This window comes from Nymphaea colorata, chromosome 9 (genome assembly GCF_008831285.2).
Source record: "Nymphaea colorata isolate Beijing-Zhang1983 chromosome 9, ASM883128v2, whole genome shotgun sequence".
In the NCBI taxonomy this organism is placed as follows: Eukaryota; Viridiplantae; Streptophyta; class Magnoliopsida; order Nymphaeales; family Nymphaeaceae; genus Nymphaea; species Nymphaea colorata.
The window spans coordinates 8530169-8550129 of NC_045146.1; the positions used below are offsets into that span (position 1 = coordinate 8530169).

General features: G+C 38.7%; 1 protein-coding gene across 4 annotated transcripts in view; it reads left to right on the top strand.

Moving 5' to 3' along the window:
- The first annotated feature begins 10489 nt into the window (after positions 1-10489).
- Positions 10490-19961, top strand: part of LOC116260250 (probable U6 snRNA-associated Sm-like protein LSm4) — a 46826-nt gene continuing 37354 nt past the window's right edge. Inside the window, exons 1-2 of one of the 4 annotated variants that reach the window (XM_031638432.2) lie at positions 10492-10830; positions 15240-15373. The gene's annotated coding sequence lies outside the window, so the exon portion shown is untranslated. Of the gene's footprint in view, positions 10831-15239; positions 15374-19961 lie in introns of all 4 variants that reach the window. The other 3 variants (XM_031638434.2, XM_031638433.2, XM_031638431.2) reach the window with 3 other exon arrangements.

Here is a 19961-nt window from a genome sequence, read left to right on the forward strand (position 1 = left end):
GTCAAAAAGCATATAAAGTGTACAATCTTGAGACTGAAAAAAAAATTTGCTAATAGAGATGTATTTTTCAATGAAACAGAGTTTCCATTTAAATTAATTAGAAATAGTCCACCAACTTCAGTTATTTCATTGCCAATTAATGAGACTCACGCTACTAAAACTAGAGACTCTTATGCAAACGATGAAGTTCAGGTGGACCCCTTGACTGCATAAAATCATGATTCATTGAGCCATGGACCTATTGAAAATTTGACATCAACAACAAACAATAATGAAACAGAACCCAATTCCATTGAACCCTCTAAGCCTCTTGCTAAAACACTTGAACCGACAGTTACACTTCAGCCACCATCGCTAAGAAGATCAACTCGCAAGCCCAGACCTTCTGTTGTATTAAAGGAGTATTACTATGGATTGGCCACTCAAGATGGACCCAGTCTTTCATCTATTGGAAAGAAGTCCTTGTCCATGTCTCCTCTTTCACAACTCCTCTCTTTTTCAGCTTTCTCCTCAGCTCATAAAGCATACTTGTTGAACATTTCACATGTTCTAGAACCCACATCCTATATCCAAGCTGAGCTTGATCCAAATTGAAGAATGGTGATGCAAACTGAAATTGAAGCATTAGAAGCTAATAAAACTTAGGATCTCATAGAACCTCCAAATGGTATTAAACCCATAGGCTGTAAGTGGGGTTTATTGCTTCAAATACAAAGCAAATGGTGAGGTTAAAAAAATTCAAGGCAAGGTTAGTTGCCAAAGGGTCTGCACAAGTTGAGGGTATGAATTATAATGAAACATATGCACAATAGCAAAGTTAGTTACAGTCCGATGTCTTCTATCAATTTTAGACGAGCATAATTGGATCCTTCACCAGATGGACGTCTACAATGCTTTCTTGAATGGCAGCTTGGATGAAAAAAATTATATGTTGCTTTCTCCCAAATATGGATATGGTAGAGACACACGAGTATGCAAGCTAAAAAAATCATTTTATGGGCTAAAACAAGCCCCTAGAAATTGGTTTGGAAGGTTTTCAGAGGTATTGCTAGCTTAGGATTTCGGCATCTTGAAATATTTTCTTGGGCTAGAATTGGCAAGATCGAAGAAAGGGATATTCTTGTCCCAACGAAAATACGGTTGTGATGTCTTGGATGAGGCAGGGTTGATTAATGCAAAACCAGTTGAAGTCCCAATGGAGCATAGAAAAGATTTATCGGTGGATGGTGGTGAGTTGCTGAAGGATCCAACCGCCTATCGACATCTAGTAGGAAGGTTAATTTGCTTAACCATAACCAGATCTGATATTACTTTTGCAGTACATACTCTTAGTAGGTATATGCAACAACCTTCTATTGCACACTGCAAAGCAGCTTTGAGGGTGTTAAAATATTTAAAACAAAGTCCTGGCCAGGGACTATTGCTTCCACTAAATGAAGACTTCCAGGTCACCGCATATTGTGATGCTGATTGGGGATCATGTAAAGAGACAAGGAGGTCGATAATAATTAGGAGCAGCTTAATTTCATGCAAATCAAAGATGCAGCATACTGTATCAAGGTTGTCTGCTGAAGCAGAATACCGCTCCATGGCAAACACTAGTTGTGAAATTTTATGGTTAAAATACTTGCTTCCAGATTTTCAGGTGAATTTAACCAGTGGAATTACTCTGTGACAACAAATCAGCCTTTCAAATTGCTGCTAATCCAGTACTGCATGAAAGAACAAAACATATTGAACTTGATTGCCACCTTGTTCGTGACCTAATAAAAAATAAAACCATTTCAACCAGTTTTGCTCCCTCACAGTGTCAGCTAGCTGACTTGTGATCAGTTTCAGTCGTTGAAGTCCACACTGCGCATTTGTGATTTGCATGCTCAGTTTGAAGGAGTATTGAAATAATTCAGAAAAATGTTGTGTATGAGGCTTATTTCTAAGTCAGGTTCATAGTTTGTTATGGAGGCTTGCACGTGTGAATTGTCTTGCCTTATTTGCAATAATAGAAATGTCTAAAAAGGGTATATATGGTGTATAAAAGTGTAGAATCTTGTGGGTATGTCTATATTTCTTCAATTTTTTATCTCTACTGTTGATTTGTAACATAATTGTATACTTAAGGCCACTATTCGAGTACTGAGAAGATGAGCCTTTTCATCCAACCTTTGCTACGCTCCATATTCCTAAGCACATACCCTGTTTCCCACCGTTTTTCAAGCTCCTATCACAAATTAGTGAAACGTACTCACATAGAAGAACAAAACAACATGCACACTTGATGAAAAACGAGAGAAAGGTGGATGTGGACAAACCTTTGCACTCACACCATCTATGAATCCCTGGAGGTGTTTGGAAGTTTTTGGCTGCCGTTCAGGTTTCAACGCTTCTCTTTTTTGTTGTTGGGTGGTGTAGGGAAGAAGAAATGAGAGAGAGAGAGAGAGAGAGAGAAATAGGTAGACAGCCAATAATCTTCAATAGCTTGCATGAAACAGCCAATAAAAGAATTTTTTTTAGAAGCAAAAGGGAACGGGCGGGAACCGGAAGTTTCTATTTCCATTTTAAATCAGGTCTTAATATATATAAGTCCTTAGTCACCAGCCTTATGAGAATGTCGACAACTGTTAGCCCATGATCTTCATCAGTAGCTATATTCATGCCTCCATTAATGCTTAGTTGAGAGACACCCTAATCATCAATGCCATCTTTGTTGCAAAATTGATTTTCTTTTGTGTTATGATCATTGAGAAAGCCAATTTTGCTCCAAAAATTTGAGAATGTGGATCATGCTATTGCTTTGGTGAAGAAACACAACCTCTTTCCTCACGTGCAGGACTTCATTGAGGCCCAAATCTTCTTCATCAAGTGCACCCTCTATTACCATGTGAAAAATGATAGATTATTTTGAACTATGTTTCCATTCATGAACAAAGTGGGGAGAAAACCCAAGTAGGAATTTGACAAGAGAACACTTATATGGATGTCATTCAACCATTGTTGGTTCGGTTGAAGCCGTTCACACATTTCCATACAGTTTAACTTACACCAAGTGATAGTCTAACAATTGAACATGAGCAAATAATTGGTTATTAACATGTCTCAAAATAGGTTTTGCCCTGTGTGAAATCTTTGACTTGATTTTGTAATATATGTATATGTGTGTTTTTTGTGTGCATGCATTTGACTGGGTAAACATCTGCAACATTGCTTGCATTCCCTACACTGGTTTATGAAAATGATTTTCCATAATATATACATATAATGTGTATTCAAGCTAAAAAAGTCAACACTATAATGCTCTTATAATTGGTGGGCAGAAATTGTGCCTAATAGCTGACCTACCTTTTTTTTGTGTTGAATTGGTACCAATGATTTCCATGTTTTGACAAATCAAATTGGAGAGACTTTGTAAAGTTATTCAGTTTCTAAATCCTTGGAGATATCTGCTCGTGCCTGCTCGTCCCTCAATGAAATGGCTCTCTTTGTTATGGTGTGCCTCGAGTCGCCACTTTCGCTTTTCTCTGCCAGCAAACCAATAATATATATATATATATATATATATATATATATATATTATATATATTAAACTTAATTTACCAACAGACTAGACTACATTTGGAACTTATATAGCATAAATGTAGAATGGTTAAGATCATTCTTGATGGGTCAAACACCTAACAGTATGCACCTACCCATTCATTGATTCAAAATAGTCCAGTAAATTCACATAACTATCTTTTAGCAAATTTGACTAATTGATCAATTCTCTTTTTTTTAACTAGTATATTTGACATTCATACTTCTTTCATAATAATTGTGCATATTGAACATTGATCGGTTTATTTTTAAATAATAATATATTTTAATTGAGTAAACTATTATTTCATGATGATCACTTATTTTTATTGTGAATTATTAAATCAAGTGACCCAACTCATTTGAAAAATACATTATTTACTATTTTTTTCTCATTTTAGTGAATTAATTGAAATAATTTGTCTTACATCCGTAAAAAGAATGTTCAGTGATATATCCAATAATTTAGTAGCCTTCTTACCTTTATTACAATAGGTGTTTTTTTACATAAAATTGTATATTTAATCCAATGATATATAAGATAATTTATTAAATCAAATGATTTGTTATTTTTCTACTAGTTAAAAGTTTTTGTTTTCAAATTTATTAATTAAATGTTATACATCAAATACCTATGATTTTCAGATAAATTATATAATTATACAAAATAAGCAATTGATTATTTGATAAATAAAACTTTTTTATGACTTCAGTAGTTTTTTCATATTAAATTTATTTATTTGAGATTGTGCATTGTGCACACTGAAGATGCTTTCAACTTAAAATGAATATCATAATGCGTTTAAGATTTTTTATTTATTATAAAATATATTTTCTTTGATGTTGGTTTTTAAAAAAGTATGTTTTTGCTATCAACTTTTTTTCATATGTCACGTACATGCCAATATTTCTTTTTGAAACCTGCCATTTTTTAAATATATAATATAGTTATTCTTGGAACCAATTTGACATAATGGTCCACTAAAAAATTTATAGCTCTAAAAGTGTCTTTTTCATATTTTCAAAATTCCCATTTTGTTGATTTGTTATTAAAGTTTTCTTTATTATTTCTGATTAGATAAATATATTATTTAAGATATCCTGCTTAGTTGATGCCTTACCTGTAATAATTTGCTTGATTACACAAAAATGTTAGTTAAACATAATATTATTTAATTAATTAATTAGTTTTATAAGATATAGTTTTAAATATTTTAAGTTAAATGGTGTATATGATTACTAGAGGGATATTATTATATGCAACTCCATGGAAGTCATTGGCTCTTAGTCATGATGTTAAGTTAATGCATTTGGCTAAACCTTTTGCCCAAACATCCTACCATTACAATAGGTTGCAACTTCAAAACCTAAGGCCAACAAATCAAGCTCTCACTGGATTCAGATATTAGGCTACAAGATTCAGATATCAGTTCTTGCGGTTCGGATTCACATATTAGGCTCCAAGATTCGAATATCAGGTCTCACGGTTTGGATTCAGATATCAAGATACAGGATTCAGATATCAACTCAAGGTTCAGATTCATATATCAAGTTATAGTTTGGATTCAGATATACTTGTTAAGATAGTTAGTAACTGATCGGATATTTATTTAAAACCAAATCTGAATCCGTATCTGATTGGATGTTATTTCTTAAATCCAAATCTGATCCAATTTTCTTAATCGGATGTGAAATTGCTTACTATATCTGATTTTTTAAAAGCAATTCGGACAGATATCCGATCCAAATTTGATCTATTGACATCCCTGTCCATACCCCTAATCAGCACCTTGTCATGGACTCATCAATTCATGAACTTGATTGCCTATTATGCATTTTCTTTAAGTTAACTTTCATGGCTTTAGCTTGATAGGCCAGTAACCTTATATATCGATACGACTTGATTTTTTTTTTTTTTTCATCGTATGAAAAAGAGATAGCAGTGGCAGCAAAGAAACTGACATAACGTCAAGAGACCATCTTTCTCCTCGTAAGGCAACCTGGGCTCCCAAGTCTTTATAGGTGATATTTTTTTGCAAGCAGTTTGTTGAATGCTTTTGATTTTTGTTACTTGTTTTGTATGGGCATGCATCCATGGTTTTTGGAAAATGTCCTTTTTCTTACATATTAGGATCAAGCTCATTGCGGACCCCTTAGTATGTCCTAGATATACACTTAGGAGTGAGGGTGTAGAGTACAAAAAATAAATCATGACTACCTACCTAATCTGGACATACTCCAGATCTTCTTCATCACGTCCTTCACACTCTATTATCCGGGAATGAAGGTCCATAAGACCCTACAAAGGCTCAAGAAACCTTTCTCTTGAAGGGCATGAAAATCAAGGTCAAAGCCTATGTGAGAGAGTGTGCAATTTGCCAAAAGAATAAATATGAGACCATTCATCCTCAAGGCCATCTAAACCCGTTGTCCACACCCAATAAGCCTTGGGAGGACATATTCATGGATTTCATGGAGGTCTTGCTAAACTCAAAAGGAAAGGACACTACTTTTGTGGTGGTAGATCTTCTAACATAATATGTTCATTTTGTTGCTTTTCAGGAACCTTATCTACTCCTTTAGCAGTGGAAGCCTTGCATGATCATATAAGAAAGCTTCGTGGGGTTTCCAAAACCATAGTAAGTAATAGAGGAACTTACTTCCTAAGCCATTTTTGGATGCGCGACTTTCAAATGACAAACTTTGTTTCAGCATGATATACTATCCTCAAATTGATGGCCATACTGAGGTGGTCAATAGGACACTTGAGACCTTCTTGTAGTGTTGCATGAGTCATAAATTAAAAAGTTGGTCCAAGTTGTCACACACCAACACTTTGACACTCAAATAATTTTTTTTGTTGTTGAAACATAAAACATTGAAGTACGACGGCACAACACTTCAAAAGAGATGAGCTATGCAATCAAAGACAATGGGGCAACTTTCATTTATATAACAATTTTCAGTTCACAAAAATCACATCATTCTTCTCATTAATACATATGACAAAAATGCCTCAAATCACAACATTGATGTCTAACAAAAACAATACATTAATATGACCCAAACAAGATGCGCTGGCACTACAATAGACCCAAAACCTTCCCAATAGGACGTGAGTAGAGCCATCTGATCAACTTGTTACCCCAGGTCCGCCAAAACCTGAAAAAGAAAAACAATTGAAGGCTTAGCCTTCGCAGTATGACAACAAGCTAGATAAGTCCCTACCCCTCTAAGGTTAGGGCTCAAATAAGAGATAAAACAAAATGAAAGCATATCACCATCATGTTGTGATACGGCATATAGTTACATGACTTGTCAAGAAGGCCCTTCACATATGCCACAACATGTAAAATCTACTTGATGACCACAAAAACACGTTCACAATTCACATGCAACTCATGCATAAACATATCATTCTTATTCACTTCATTAACATTTTTTTCATTTACATTAACTTTAGTGAATTGAGAGTTTCTGTGGGTGCAAACACAGGCACATGTACACTGCGGGTGGCCTACAGCCGAGAAACAACCCCCGTGGTGGCCAGAAACGATATGGATTCATTCACGCTGCAATGGAAGAACACTCATCCATGGGTGTGTGAACTTCAAGGAGAGATACTCAACCTTCCCTAGGACACCTAGTTTGGGAAGGCGGGAGCCCAACCCTCCAAGTACATCACACAACGGTACCCTAGGGCCTTGCACCACCTGCGCTCTGAAAAGGCGAGACCAATGGTGAAGGTGGGACAACTCCCAAACACATTGCCACAACCCATTGACCTCTCATATCTTATTCTTAAGTTCTTATCATTATAATTGCACATTCACAAAATGACTGGCTAGGTCATGAGGTTGGTTCACTTCTCGAGTGCACCCACACCTCCAAATGCCTCCACATGAGGACTACACATATTATTAACATTCTTAGCTAGCTATCATAACAATACAGGTACAACTACCCTTCAATTCATTCAATTGCATTATTGCCCATGACAATGCATATACAATATACCACAATATTCACATTAATCAAATACATCAATCATATCTTTCAAAACTTACCAAACCATGGAGAGTAGTCTCGATCCATGATTGGCTTGTAGCTGTCCTATACAGTTATTATTCTAGGATGGTTTCTAATGCACAATCGGGGTCAATGAGACACTCAACTCGATACCTCACCTCATATGTCTTAGGCAGTTATCAATTCTAGCATGCAAATGCAATTGCGTAGAAATTTTTAAAACAAAACTAATTACATAAGCATTCAATTCTCTTGCATACATTCATTCAATTACATTACAATCATTCAATCACATCACAATCGTAGGATCCAACGATCTTGAGAATACAATTCAATTACATTACAATCATTCAATCACATCACAATCGTAGGATCCAACGATCTTGAGAATACACATTCACAAATTGGCCCTAGGCCAGGATTTGTTTAGAATGCTGCCATACCTGTCGCGCGTCTACAAAACACCCAAAACGCCTCGAGCTTCGAATCTAGTCGCTCAAGGTCTAGTGGTCGTGCCTAGAGTACCTGCAAACACAATCAAACGATAAGTTCTCTACTCACTTCACTTTACATATTATACAAATGTGAAACATAATCGTTGAGACATGGCATCGTCTTAAGGGGGTGTCGACAAGTAGTATCGGCTCGCAAAACCTTCCAATAAGCATCTTCCAAACTCTTTGAGGTTGTGACCAAACGTCTAAACTCGGAGCTTCAATCAATCTATCACTAACACATTTCTCACTTCCTTTCCTTAGTTGAGGCATCTACCCCGCAATTAAGATTCTCAACATACAACGTAAATGCACATCAATACAAATATATTTCCCTAGCTTGCTAAAAACAGTTCTAAACCTTCCCAACATCGTCAAAAACTCCATCATGTTTCCAAATCGCTTCGAAAATCAACTTATCATGCTAAAAAAGACAATTATACACGTAGATCTACGTCCTTCTCCAAATAGTCCTAGACTTTCTCCAAAATAGCAACATCGCTAAAATGCATTTTAATTAATCAAATCTCAAGTCTAGCACGCTCAATTAATAATTATACATGCACCAAAAAAAATTATTAGGCAATTTAAGCTCGATTAGGCCTCGCTCACCCCATTTTCATAGTCCAAACTACTGCAATGTTCCCGGCAGCCACCTCGAATGCTCGATTGAGTGCCAACCCCAATGATTGCACGCTACCTTCACCACCAATGCCTTCAATTCGCTCGTATGAGGGGGAAAATGTGTCTCCAAACTGCCAAACAACCATAAATAGGGTGAACTGTAGTGAAAGAGAGGTCAAAAGAGGGGTATGTTGTTAGAAAAAAAAATAGTCGGCCGTGAGAATGAAGTTTAGCTAAGGGTGAGAGGGGAAAAAAATAGAAAATGAGGAGAGGAAGAATGTCCATGAGAATTTGGGTAGAGGGGAAAGTGTGCAGGAGAGAACTGGCGGGAAGGAGGAGAGTGGTGAGGGAGAGAGAGTGTGAGTGAGGGAGTGAGAGCTCGAGCAAAGTGAGAGAGAGAGAGAGAGCGTGCATGCAGAAGGAAGGAGTTGACAGAGAGGGAAGAGGACAACACAGGAGTGAGGTCGTGCGAGACAGAAAAGGGCATGGGCAGAGGGGTGAGAGTGTTGCGAAGGAGGGAGAAGGAGAAGAAGGAAGAGGCAGCGAGAGGTCGAGTGGGCTTACCAGAGCACCACTGCCGCCGTCCTTCCTCCACTGGCCCAAGCGTCACCGCTGCACCCTTGTCTACCTCTTGCTTCTCACACGGCTGAGACAAAGGAAAAAGACGAAGAGGAAGACGTCGGGGAAAAGAGAAGTCATCGGGCTCCTTCACATAAGTGGGTTCGGGTCTGGGTCTGGACCCGATCCAGCCCACCTGAAAATGTTGAGTGTTACACAAGTATTTGTAGTGAGACGAGTGGTCCTACAATTCAAGTCACTACTCTACCATTGGTGTGACCCCTTTTGAGGTAGTATACAATTACCCAAATCCATCTTTGCTACAGTATAAAAAATGTGATAGTCAATATGCCTTTGTGAACAAACAATTGCAATGAAAAGATGAAATTCTAAAAATTAAGAAAAATAATATTGAAATGGCACAAAAAAGAATGAAGTAGCAGCATGACAAAGAAAGAAAGGAAAAATCCTTCAAGGTGGGTGACTTGGTACTCCTCAAGAGACTTGTAAGAAGCCAAAGAACTCTACTTGTCCAAGATTATACTAAGTTGGTCTCTCACTATCCTGGCCCTTTCAAAGTCTCTAAAGTCATAGGAAAGCCTATAGGTTGGGCTTACCTGATGATGCACAAGTCCATCTGGTTTTCCAAGTCTCTGGACTTTAACCTTTCTTTAGTACACCCCCATCTAAGAAGACAAGGCTCAATGGGATGGTCCATCTCCCTTACCAATCCAAATCATGAAAGTGAGGTGGGTTTAAAAAGAGGGTTGTCTATTGCACCGACTCTTGGTCCAATGATGACGAGGAAATGAGATTAACTTGAAAAGGTGAGAATTTTTAAGGTGGGAGGAGTTGATCTGGGTCCATGCACAAGCAAGCAGACGTTCAGAAGGTCAGCCCACATCCCAATCCAGACATGCACATAAGCAGGGGCGGAGGGAGGGGGGGGCTGCTCAAGAATTTTTTTTTTTTTTACATTGACAAAATCAAATTCTTTTAGGATGGCCCAACCGGTTGCTCTTCGTCACTCCTCTTGGCCGGCCCGCAAATTGTATTGACCCGACCCTAGAAAAAATTCTCGCTCCGCCCCCTGCACATAAGGACACATAAGGGATACACTGTAGTTCGAGGAAAAAATTTCAAATTTTTTAAAAATTGTTCTCTCCAAAAAAGGAGAGAAAAAATGTCCGCTGAGCTGAGTTCTGGAATTATTATTCTGGAAAAATCTTTCCACCCTCGAAGGTGGAAAAAAATTTCTGGAGAAGGAAAAATGCCCGTGAGGGCTTCCTTCGCTTTCACGGTCTTGTTTCCAGACGAAGACAGAAGGGGACGGCAGCTCTGTCTTCCGCAGTAGCTCTTCCCCGCAGATTGGGAGGCTCCCCTGTGCCCTCGACCCCTGCTTTCGCAGATGTCTCTCCCCCCGACTGCCAAAGCGCGAGCGACAAATCTGTAGCAGATAGTTTTGGCCTTCCGAGACATACTGCTTCGGCAACTCATCCGACCTGCTTCTCAAACCCTCTAGCATACCAACGGCTACGTTGTTTGTGTTTTTCAGGTAAGAAATCCCTCGGTCGTCTTGCTCTTTGTATGCCCTTTGATTTTGTTTTGCTATTGAGAATGGTTTCGAGTTGGCTGGTCGTTTTCCGTTCTACATTTCTTCCTTCCTTGCTGCTTTGGGCTTCTAATGTTTCATGGTTTTGATTTTTGGGAGTTTGATCTTGGGATTGGGTTTCGATTTTTGGGGGTTTGATTTTTCAGGCGAGCTCTTCTAACGTCATCTTCAGTTTGAAGTACATGGTAAACAGGATTGTCTTGTGTTGCAATCTGCAGTTTTGTTAAGTTTTATCACGGTACTCCAATTGCTGTCGATCGAAACCTAAACCTATCACCTACAAATAAGAAATATAAAAGAATTTAATCAAACAATAAATAAAAAATGTGGGAGTGATGATTCAACCAGCAAACAGTAAATTGTTGTTTCTCGTCAAATGTAGGCTAGCATCCAACTGCCCATCCAAATCTTTGCCCTATGCCCTGCTTCTGCATTCCTTGAGCTTCTTATTAAATTCTCTGTGCTCACATCCCGCTGAATCAGACAGATCCTGATGCCTGGTTGCACCAAGCTTTCTGTTGACTGACTAATCCCAGATGTGTTCAACCTGCTTCCCAATTTGAATGTTAATGAGTTGATCAAGGCATTCTCTGTGAAGACAAATGATATGATGCTTGTGATCTACCTCTCATCCCTCATTCGACAAATGTAGGTTTATGATAGATTCTTTGGCCAGAACACGAGAAAGCTGAAGATGCGAAGCCTATGCCAATTCCTGCAGCAGGAGGAAGCTAAGCTACTCAGCCTTGGTCTAGATGTGTCACGGTTATTTTCTGCAGCAAAGTGCTAGTTGGCAATTGCATTTAGTGCTGAAGTTGGCTGCTGCAAATTGGTGTTGGCTCTTGTGAGAATTTTGTATTGATCTTTATTTCAGAAACTACGCCCTCATGCAACTTGCCACCATAACCAACATCCGAGTGCTTCGATGACTAGTTGATTCTAGTAGAATCGTGTAACTTAGAAATTGTTAGGGCTTCCAGACGTGAATGGTTTTGGTTGGAATTAAATATGGATGATGACAGGAAGGCATGCTTAAGGTGTAAAGGAACTGAATTTTCCACTTTTTCCTTCTGTAAAATCATTAAGACGCGTATATGGTGTTTCTATGTTAAAAGTATAGGCTGTGTCAGTTGCGACATCGATTTTCTTTGTCATCTTGTATAGATCTTTCATAACTAGTTCCAACTTTAGAATCTCTGTGCTTCTCTTCTCTCTGTTTTCTCATTTCCTTTTTTCCCATCTTTCACATCCAATTGTTATCCCTTTTTCACCTAATTTTCCATTACGTAACATTTCAGTGTGCCAATTTTCAATTTTAATTTTTTAAATATATTTAACGCATTTAGTTTGTCATGAAGTTGTTGGATCTGAAGTGGTAACCTTCGCCATAATTTTTTTAGGTCTTGTTTGTTTTCATGTTTTCATTTTCTTCCCATTCCATCAAACTAAGAAATAACTTTCCTGGAAACATTTTTCAACCCCATCAAACACACAACATAAGTGGAATAGGTACCAACTTTCCGGTTCCATTTTTCCAGGAAAGATATTTCTACAAACTTCTTTCCAACTCCATATTTCCCATGCATCAAACGGGCCCTAAGAGATTATATCTAAATCCAGCATTTGCTTAATGCAAAAATTCTGACTTTTGAAATTTACTATGGTCTTCTACACTAAGCAAATTAATAAGCTAGGTGTCATACTAATTGTCAAACCGAAAGTGAATATGTCTCTGACTTGCTATTCGTATGCCTTGACTTGCCATCAACCTGTGAAGCACCTTTTCATTAAGTAATTGTGCCTGGCCTTGGGTTTAATGGTCCAAAAAATTGTGTTTAGCAAAATATTTCCTTGCACAAAATCTAGGTCAAATGGTTAACCTTTTTACAAGTTTTGGGGGCTGTCCCACACTATCAAATGTGAAGCACCTTTTCATTAAGTAATTGTGCCTTGCCTTGGGTTTGATGGTCCAAAAAATTGTGGTTAGCAAAATATTTCCTTGCAAAAAATCTAGGTCAAAGGTTAACCTTTTTACAAGTTTTGGGGGCTGTCCCACACTATCAAATGGTTCCCTTTACCTTGTGCACCACCTCCCCATAGAAGGCTTGCCATGGTAGAGGGATCTTCTTGACCACAACCTAGAGAAGCCAAAATACAAGCATCCAAAATCCAATGACATTAAGATGAACATATTTTATAAGACACAACTAGCCAACATAAAGAGATCAACCTATTTCCAATCTATAAGTTTTTTTTTTTCTACCTTCTAGAATCTAAACTAATCGTTTGCACCAATCCTCCTTCAAGTGACTGCCAAATAGTGATAGCCCAGTAATTAGTTGGTAGGGAGCCCACCTGATTCAGTAGTTGAGTCAGCTTCATTTGAATGGAAAACAAAAACCATGGACTTGAAAGTATTTTACTAAAAAGACCTACACACTCAAAACAAATTTTGCCAAAGCACTCTTAACTGCAAGAAGAGACACATGATTTGCCATGCTAAAAAGTAGAACACCATCAACAAATGTGAGTATAGTAGGACAACAACCCACTCTTAGAATCCAATGGACTTAATATGGTTATGCTCTGCCTTGCCTTTGGCAAATCAAAAGAAAATTTCCATAGCCACGATAAACAGATATGGGGCTGGGGTTTAGCACAATGTTAGTCCTTGCTGCATCTCAAACAAATCTTCTAGGTCTCCAAACTACATAGTAGAGACGAGCTAACACACATCATAATTCTCTCAATCCAAGCCTTTGGAAAAATCCCAATTCAATTATTGTCTTCCAAATGAAACTCTCGTTTAGCATTTGATATGCTTTAAGATGCCCAACTTTAGAAGCATGATGAAGACCTTGTGCTATTTGATGCACAAATGATCCAATCAGCATCAATAACATAAACTAGTCGTAGCCTGCCAAGGATACATGCTCCTTGCCTAGGGCCTATGATTCTTTGAAGCACACTTTCACTCAATTGGCCAAGAAGTTATATATGAATTGGTAAAAGGAATTGTAGAGAGCAATGGGGTGAAAATCTTGTACTTGCCTTACTCCCTCCCTTTTGGGATGAGGGAAATGAAAAACCTGTTCACATTTTTAACCAACTTTTTTGTATGCGTAAAGCTCTTAATGATGTCTACAATATGTGGCCCCAAAACATTTCAATAATTTTGATAGTAAGAGCTTGAAAATCCATCTGTCCTGGGTGCACTCCAAGTATCTATGAGAAGACAATGGCTTCCATTTCCAACCCTAATACCTTTGGATCCTCGATATCTTCCAACATTTCATCTGTTGCTTAACAAACCCCCCAAAATTTGATAAAGGTATTTCTGACATGTGTAAAGAATGGCCATAGGATCCTCAATTAGGGTGCCTTCATGCCAAATAGAATAGCTATTAATTTTCACCCATCTTCCTTTGACTAATTATGAAAGTACTCTATATTGGGTCCCACTCAGTCAGCCATCCGATCCTAGCTTTTTGTTTTCATTGATTTTCTTCTTCTTTTTCAAGAAAAATCTAAAGCTCCTCGAAGTAACGATTATCCCATGAATTATTTCTAGCTTGGGCCCTATAGAGAGCTTCATTTATGCTTTTACTTCGTGCAAACACATTGCCAAGGCACATTCTATATCAAACCGAAAGCTTTCTTCTACAATAGATGTCACCTAAGCATAGGCAATAATATTATGGCTTTCCAGCTGAAGTGCTCAAGAGTTGAAGAAGTGAAAAAGCCTCGTCAACCTGTGTAAGGGAGGAGGGAAAAGTAATGGAGAAAACTAAAAGAATATGATTTGAGGTAGAGTATTGCAACACATGAAGCCGATTGTTTGTGCCCCAGACCTTATTCCAGCAATGGTTCAACTAACACCAATCTAGCCTGCACAAACTACAGTCCACACCTTGATGACTATTGGATCAAGTGAAGCTTCTTTTATCATCATCTACATCATGAAATCTACAACTAACAAGAAAGTTGTTAAAGATCTAGCACGAAGTGATGTTTGGTTCTCTCCAAATCTTGTCATGAGAACCTCTTATGGGATTGAAGCCTCCTACCAAAATGTATGGCCTCTGTCACATGGATACTCCTCCCCTACACGGTACTGGTACGACACCAGTACCAGTGCAGTATGGCCTTGGGTTCGGGTGCGGTCAACGCACTCAAGGTCATTTTTGACCTTTTCAGACTCAATCAAAGTTGATCGAGTCCAAATTTGTCTGATTTTCATGTTAACGATTTTTACATTTTAATGTTTTAAAGTTTAAACCATTTTAACGTTAAAATTTTCGAAAGCCTTAAACACGTTTTCATTTCATTTGGTTTCGTTTCTTCGTCTTCAGTCACCGACAACCACGCATGGCGAGCGGCGAAGGTAGGGGCGGTGACCAGCGACTGAAGGCGGTGACCGGAAACAAAAGGCGACGACCGGCGATGGCAGACGATCTCCGGCAACGGCACGCGGCGAACGGCGATGGTATTTGCTTGTTTTCATCATTTTCTAAATTTCTATCGATGCGCTGAGCCTACCATCGTCTCCGGTGCCGGCAAACGATGCTTTTCACCGGCGAGGAACAAGGCTCTCTCTTGTTTCCCTTGATACGATACTGATATGGCTTTGGTTCTTAGTGTTCCTTTTTTTTGTTACCTCTTTTTTGTTTGTCTCTTTTTTCTTCATTCTTGCTTCGTAGTGTTGGGATTCGTTTTCTGCTTCGCTAGCTCCTTTATCTTGTTATGTAAAAGTCTATGTTGTTCTTTTGTTTGTGCTTCTGCTTCTGTACACGCGTGATTTTCTTCGGCCTCAGTTGAGCAGTAAATTTGGGCTTAGTTTTTGGATACAAATTGATGTAATCTAACTTGCAGATGAACAAAACTTCAAACTAAAGTACTTACACTAGAAGACAATAAGGAAGACAACATAAAACCAAAGTAACTTTTAACTTCATTCAACATCAAGTGTATGCAAAATAGAATCGTCGCCCACTTATATGGGCGAGAGTAGCAACGGGTCGGGTCCTGTACAAGTGCCCGACCCAAACAGACCCACATAGATATCACATGAACATACGTGCAAAGTGAATCACAAAATAACATATGTAACTCAAAATTACAATTCAACCCTTGGTCCGCCTCGAGTATCTATGCAGAGGCACCTCCTCTCGTGTGTGCTTTGGGTCCACGGGGGATCCCACAGTTGAAGGTTCATGAACTGCACTGATGCCTGAAGGTGGAACCTGAAGCGAAGAACTGGACCGAGGAGAGTGACGGCTCTAGTCCTGCCCTGCATCATTCTCCCCTGGTTGGAGGGAAGTTATCTCCGACGAATCATTGTCACCAGAGTAGGGAAACAAATCAGAAACATTGAAGATCGACGAAATTTGCCACTCAGGAAGCTCAAGCAGATAAGCATTTGTTCCTAGACGATGACTGATACAGAAAGGGCTATATTTTCTAGGACTTAACTTACTATAGGTACCAAGAGGACATCCCTCAGGTCATAGGTAGACCCAAACTTGTTGACCCACTTCAAAGTTGACATCTCGACGACTCTGATCAACACGGGACTTGTAGGTTTCGTAGTTCTCTTGGAGCTTCTGCTTCACTTGACTATGGACATCACGCATATACTCAATAGCATTTAGTGCCACCGGAGCATGTTCTCCAACACCTGGTACCATGGATAAGTCAACAACATGGTTTGGGGACCGACCATATAACACTTGAAAAGGAGACTTCACAGTGAAACAGTTGATTGAGTTATTATATGCAAACTCAGCTTGTGGTAGCACTAAGTCCCAAGTTTGATATTTTCTCCTACAAGACACCTGAGTAAGTTTTTTAAAATTCTATTGACTACCTCGGTTTGGCCATCGGTTTGAGGGTGGTAAGCACTACTGAACTGAAGTTTCGTATTAAGCAGAGACCATAGTGAACGCCAAAAATGACTCAGGAACCTCGTATCTCTATCTGAGGTGATTGAACGAGGAAGTCCATGAAACCGTGCCACATCTTTGAAATAGTAAGAAGTAACTAATGACGCATCTATCGTCCTCTTGCATGGAATGAAAATGGCCATCTTGAAATCTGTGTACAACAACCATGATTGAATCCATTCTACGGATCGTCTTGGGAAGTCCGATGAAGAAATCCATAGAAACATGCTCCCAAGGCTTATTTGGAATAGGTAGGGGAGTGTACAAACTATTATTTTGACTATGCCCCTTTGTGATTTGGCAAGTACGACAACATTGAGCAAACTTGATGACATCCTTCCTCATCTTGGGCCAATAGTAGCGTTCATCCATCAAAGAATATGTCTTGTCCTGCCCAGAATGCCCCGACATTCCATTACCATGGAGTTCTGCAATAAGTTGTAATCGTAATGAATATTGATGGATACATAATTTATTCCCACAGAAAAGGTACCCATTGTGAATGGAAAATTTAGAGTCCAGGGGTTGAGACACACTAGAGCACTCAGACCAAATGTGGCCGAAGTCCGGGTTAGCATGATACATGTCATTGCAACTTTCAAATCCGACTACCTCCACAGACATGGACATCAATAGGTTGTTCTTTCTACTGAGAGCGTCTGCAACTCTATTGAGGTTTCCTTATTGGTGGTGAATGGAGAAGGTATACTCTGTTAAAATATAAATTCTTCACCAGCACGTTGAAGAGGAGTCTCTTAGGATTCCACCTCCTTGTAGAATGTGTTAAAATATTTAATGTCCTTGTAACATGTGAAGAGTCTCCTAGGATTCTATGTTGTAGTTAATATCCTTGTTATATGGGAAGTTTCCTAGGATTCTATGTTGTAGTTAATATCCTTGTAATATGTGAAGTCTCTTAGGTTTCTATGATGTAATTAATGTCCTTGGAGCTTGTGAAATCTCTTAGGATTCTACGATTGTAGAATTCTGGAAATGAGATTATAAATAGAGGCCGTGCAAACCATTTTGGCTACGGCTTCTTCTCCTCAGTTTCTTCTTGTTTTCATTCTCTCTCTCTCTCTCTCTCTCTCTCTCTCTCTCTCTCTCTATCTTCCTGCGTGAGTGCTGTTTTCGGGTTACAGATATTGGTGCTACATTTCTATCATGATATCAGAGCACCAGGTTACGTTATCTCTACCAAACGAAATGCCCAAACAAGTCTGATCTGGTTAGAACTCTTTTCTCATCTTGTCTCTATCCTGAATTTACTTTTCTCTTGCGCAATTCTTGTTCCTTTTTCTTCTTGCTTACCCAAGGACACATCTTGTTATATCGTGTCTTCTTTCCCTCTCATCTTCTACCTATATACCATTCCTTTCTGCTGTCATGGAAAACCTTTCGCATTCTGGCATGTCCTCAAGTTTTCTTCCTCACCTTATTACCGAAAAACTCAACCATGAGAATTATCTGATCTGGAAAAGGCAAATCATGCCTTTCATAAGAAGTCAAGGCCTCTTTGGACATCTCGATGGTTCAACAAAGGCTCCACCAATATCTGTCTTACAGGAAATAAAAAATGAGGCAGGAGAAGTTATTGCTGTTCATGAAGACAACAATCCTGAACATGCTATGTGGATGAGACGTGATCAAAGTCTGGTTGCGTATATTTTGTCCACTTTATCTCAACAAGTGTTACTTTCAGTTTCTGATGATTGTACTGCAGAAGAATTATGGGAAACCCTTGCTGATACCTTTTCCCAAATATCAGAAGCTCGAATTATGTACTTAAAAAAAGAATTTCAGAATTTGAGCAAAGGTTCAACGTCTATCATGGATTATTTGGGGCGTATTAAGGCCGTCGCAGACCAACTTGCTGCCTCAGGGAATAACATTTCTGATAAGGAAAAGGTGCAGCAAACCTTGAATGGACTTGGGCATGATTATCATGCTTTTATTACAGCTCTTGAGGTCCTTCCTGTTCTGCCTTCCTTCAACGAACTACAAGGTAAACTTCTCCAACATGAAATGAATATGAAAAGAGTCATTGAAAGGACTGATCAAGGGAACTCCCAAAATGTGTTGGCTATGAATGTAAAGTTTGGTAAGAGCCATGAGCCATGGGAACTCCAACCATGGTGGTCGTGGCATTCTACCAACACCACATAACCAAGGTATGTCTCCTTTGGATACTTCAAGAAAAATACCAATTTGTTTTCAATGCAACAAGAAAGGACACATGAAGGCACAATGTTGGTTTAATCCTCAAAATAAAAACAAAGGGGTAAGACATGATTATAAACAAGGAGGACAAAGTTCTAAATCCACCGCTGAAGATATGCAACAGCTATTGATGGCTGCATTCTCAAAGATGACTATAAAGCAAAATGAGCAGGGAGAATGGTTCTTGGATTCAGGTGCAGCTACCCATGTGACAGGAAATGCAGGTAAATTGACTAACTTATCCCCTCATTACGGTAGAAGTTGCATTATAACAGGTGATGGAAAATCTCATCCTATTACACATATTGGAAATGCACATATTCCATTGTCATCCTCGTCTCTATCACTGTCTAATGTTGTTTTTGCTCCCAATATCAAAAAGAACATCATATCCATTTTTAAACTCATTGATGATACAAGCTCTTCTGTTGAATTCACACCTTCTTCTGTCTATGTCAAGGACCTCCAAACGAAGAAAATGTTCGCTAGAGGGGAGCGTCAAGGGAATATGTACGTCCTCAAGGAATGTCTACCCAAGGATTCATCCACTTTTGATATAGGATTGAAGACATTTTCTCTTTCTCATAATGCGTCATCAGTGCCAAGTTCTTGCCATTTTCAATCAAAAGTAAGGGGCCCTAACCAATTTTTGGAGTCTGATTTGTGGCATAGTCGGCTAGGACACTGTGGTCGACATTTCATTGAAAAACTTGTCACAAATAGTCTCATTCCAAGATCAAGTTTACCTCTTACTTCAAGTGTCAAAAAATGTTCAAGTTGTGGACTTTGTAAGAGTCATGTTTTACCTTTCCATAATATAAATCAAAGGGCTTCCGAACCCTTTGAAACTATTTTTTCTGATGTATGGGGGCCAGCTCCTATTGATTCCATGTCTGGGTCAAGATATTATGT